Here is a 4,353-nt window from a genome sequence, read left to right as displayed (position 1 = left end):
TATTTTTGAGTTTCTCTTATTTCCTTTGACTTGGATTTATGGCTAAATTTCTTTGGATATTGTTTTTATTAGATATTATGAGCTAAACTATTTTTCTAGGATTGTGGTGGATTTTAGCATGTAATTTGAATATTAGTTTCTCTTTTATTTATTATGAATGTGTATAGTTTTGTTCATTCAAATATGTTCTTAATGCTTTTAATTGCCTTGCTAACAATTAAAAGATTTGTGAATCTAATTGAGACTCGACAGATATATTTTAGATTAGACTAAAACTTGAATTATGTATGCTCACGTCACTTAAGTGATCTGATTCGATATTCGGGTAGACATATGCTAATTACCATACATAGCCAATTAGAACACTAGTTTAATGAACCTTATTTAATTGATTATTATCAACATATAATGACCCAATTAAGTTAGGTATTTATGCAAGCATCTCAACGGAGACTTGTACATAGCTTTGGATTCTAGGTTAGTAAAACCACCCATGAATGTAAATAATAAGAGAAGCTGATATCAAATGAAGTGTTGAATGAACCCATAATTCTAGGTTTTAATATATTGCCTTTCTCAAGTAATTTTAATTTCTGTTAGTTAATTTAGTGTTTATTTAATTTCATTTTAACTAATTTTCTATAAATTTTGGTTACTTGAATAACATTGATTTGTTATAAGATTTTAGTACTTAATAAAAATTTAGAAACAAATCCTTGTGGGAGCGATACTTTACTTCTACTATGTTACTTGTTTGCGATAGCATGCACTCCGTGAAAATTCAACAACAAGGTTTTTGGCACAAGTGCCGAGGACTTTGTTTTCTTTATTATTTAATAATATTAAATTTTCACAGATTAGTCTTAATTTAAGTATTATTTTTTTGTTTTACAAGTGTGTTCAGTCATTGTATGAGAAGAGCAAAAAGCTTGAAGATTATATCTTGCAATCCAGAAATTGGGAGAACAATCTTCAGCCTTCGATAAGAAAATCAACAAGGTTTTGCTCTAACAAATACAATGGCTGATCAACAAAGTGAGTAGCAAATCCAAAAGTGTGTAGTAGTTGTAAATTGTTACTTAAGAGATTATGTTGTCCCTTTGGTACAAGGACTTCCATCGCGCATTCGAAGGCCAGTTATTCAAGCAAATAATTTTGAGATCAAGCTAGCTATCATCACCATGATTCAAGCCTCAGTCCAGTTTGGGGGCCTTCCAAATGATGATCCAATGGCCATATATCAAACTTCTTGGAAATTTGTAATACATTTAAACATAATGGGGTCACAGATGATGCAATTCGTTTGAGGCTTTTTCCTTTCTCATTGAGCGATAAAGCTAAAGCATGGTTGAATGTGCTCCCCACTAGCTCAATAACAACATGGGATGATCTTGCCTAAAAGTTCCTTGCTAAGTTTTTCCCTCCCATCAAGACAATGAAAATGAGGAACGATATCACATCATTCATGCAACAAGATTCTGAATCATTGTATGAGGCTTAGGAAAGATACAAAGAATCACTTCAACATTATCCTTTTCATGGTCTTCCAAAGTGGCTTCAAGTGCAAGCTTTTTACAATCGCTTGAGTGGGCATGTTTGATTTACCATTGATGCCACTGCAATAAGAGCTTTAATGGCTAAATCAATTGATGAGGCATATGATTTGTTGGAAAAGATGGCTGCAAACAACTACTAATGGCCAGTAGAGTGATTAATGCATAAGAGAGTAGCTGGACTTTATAATGTAAGTGTTTTTTCAGCATTATCTACACAAGTAATAGCTCTAACAAAGACTCTTGAATCTTTTGGTCCTAAAACTATTTAAAGTCTGTTTGTAGCTTATGAGTTTTGTGCAAATAACCATGCAAGCTATCAATGTCCATGTTTGATAAGAACAATGCAATTTATGGGGAATAGATAGTAGAATAACCCTTACTCCAACACCTATAACCCAGTGTAGAAGAACCAACCAAACTTCTCTTGGGCCAATAATCAAGGATCCTCCTCAACTTCAAGGCCAAATGCACCTCCAAGATTCCAAGACTAAGCAAAAGTGTCACATCCTAATTTTCGGGTCATGACGGGCGCAAGGGACCAATGGGCTCAGCCCACCAAGCCCAAGCAAGCCTACTTACATGATCTTATACGTTAATCGATATTCCTTTCGAATCCGAAATTCATAATACTCAATTACAACTCCTTTGAAAACAACTCATAAAACCTAGTCATGTATTCATAATGGCATCATCAACCATTATATACATACATATAATTTGACAAGTGAATCTCAACATTTCACAACAAATAGTTATATACACGTAATTAGAACTTGACCGTCAGCGGAGTAACTCTGAATGGGAGATATGACTACTGAATGTTAAAGTACCTGCCCAAAAGATGGGAGTACGCGGACACCTTAATCTACGTCTCAACCACCCCTGAATCTGAAAACATGAAGTTGAAAACGTGAGTATAAACTCAGTGAGTGAACGTAGGACAGGAACAAGCAATTACAAGGAATGATTTAGAAATCATGATGCACTTAAGTTCAAAAACAGTGCAACCTAGTTCAAGTTCTTATTAAAATCCTTCCATCAACCCCGGGTTATTAAATCATTTCATAATGAAGGAACCATATTTAGCAGGAAATCGAAAAGAGAGGAATTTCCAGCAATCGTCCAAGCAAGGCAGTATAAACATAATGTTCTTGTTGCAATAAAATCAATTCAAATGTAAATGGGAAATTTTCAAGATTTATCATGCCATATAATCACATGTTATAAACATAATCTTTCTATTGCATATACATATGCTTAATCATATATCAATTAATATACCACCACACCTCATCCAGCACATGTACATCATCACCAGCATGTGCACTGCCCACTCCGCACATGCACGGTTGCATTTGTCACACAATGGTACCATTTATGACATAGTATATATATACATCATTATACAGAAACATATGAATTCATCACACTATCCATTTCATAACATAAAAACATTTCACAAGGGCTTGTTCCCGTGTAAGTTTTTGAAGAAAAACCAATAAAATGTTTTAGAGGATTCAATCAAACATAAACGTGTATATCCTAAGACATTTTAATGCAAGTTCACTCACCTAGCAACAATGAGATTTTAAGTCGCTATTTGTTCGGAGGTGTCTCTAACTATTTTCACTGGTCGGTCGCTCGTTATTTACTCTGGCATGCCACCACAGTTCTCTAAGTTTATCTTTGCACTTCGTAACAATAATACGAACTCAATATATTTAATTACATACGTATACAGGCAGCACTTTAATCAATTAATCCTGACTCAAATTTATATTTTCATCCTATCATGAAACCATCTTCAAGTAACTCACATCTTAATATATTTTTACCAAAATTACTTAAATCCATTGCTTACAAAATTCCTTAGATTATATCACCGGTAACTTATTTATGATGTCACGTGCCTACTTCAACCTTTCTAACTAATTTTCGCCCAAATCCATCTTATATTTCCGCACATAATCCACATATATGGTAGCAACAATTATTCTCACTTTCACTCGATTATTTCCTAGTTTACACGCATCGTTATCTATATAACTTTCAATACTTTGTTTCCCAATCCTCCATCCACAATATTCCTTTTTCATTTCTTTCGAACAACATGCCATACAATCTTAACAATTTTCAACTAGCCTAGGCAAATAAATCCTTTCAACAACCGTAATTCCTCACAAAATTCAACTAACCGTAGGCTTTAAAATATAGTGTTAAGCTTACCGTTTTCCTTTTTCACTTTGAGTCCTTCATGTACCCATGGGTTTATTGGCTTACATGTTACCAATTTTTCTCCAATCAAGCCAATCTTTGCTGCCACAAGACATTTCTCTAAGTCACTAACTCATTTTCAAAGACTACTCAAGCCAAAAGCATGAATTCTTACCGTTCCTTGCTTGAATCACCAAAACCAAGCTTTTTCTTCCTTTCTCTCTTTATCTTTCTTCTCCTCCTAGGGTTTAGATGTGCTGAAAATTGGGGTTAAAGGCTGTAAATTTAATGCTCAAGAAGTTTAGAGAATAAAGGAAAAGAAAACTTGATTTCATGGTGGATAAAGAGAAAATGGCATGGAAGCTTCAAGAATGGCATGGAGCATGGAGGAGAAAAGGAAAAAATCTTGCTGGAGGAGATAAGAACGGTTTTGGGCTGAAAAAATTTAGAGTCAAAGCTTTCTTTCGAAGCTTTGACCAAACTTCATGTAAAATTACCGTTTTGCCCTTTTTATTTCTTTCCATTTTAATTTAGTCCTCCCAACACTCATTTAACTCCAACTTCCTTCTATTATCTTCTTCTA

At 34.1% G+C, this 4,353-nt stretch overlaps 1 non-coding gene across 1 annotated transcript; it reads right to left on the bottom strand.

The window, feature by feature from the left end:
• Positions 1 to 1,438: 1,438 nt before the first annotated feature.
• Positions 1,439 to 1,545, bottom strand: LOC148762522 (small nucleolar RNA R71). Its single transcript, XR_016026817.1, has one exon. It is a non-coding gene; the product is annotated as a small nucleolar RNA R71 (small nucleolar RNA).
• Positions 1,546 to 4,353: the final 2,808 nt, after the last annotated feature.

Source organism: Theobroma cacao, chromosome 5 (assembly GCF_053813885.1).
Source record: "Theobroma cacao isolate CCN51 chromosome 5, ASM5381388v1, whole genome shotgun sequence".
In the NCBI taxonomy this organism is placed as follows: domain Eukaryota; kingdom Viridiplantae; phylum Streptophyta; class Magnoliopsida; order Malvales; family Malvaceae; genus Theobroma; species Theobroma cacao.
The sequence above is the reverse complement of the archived record's forward strand: the minus strand, read 5'-3'. Positions and strand labels throughout refer to the sequence as shown.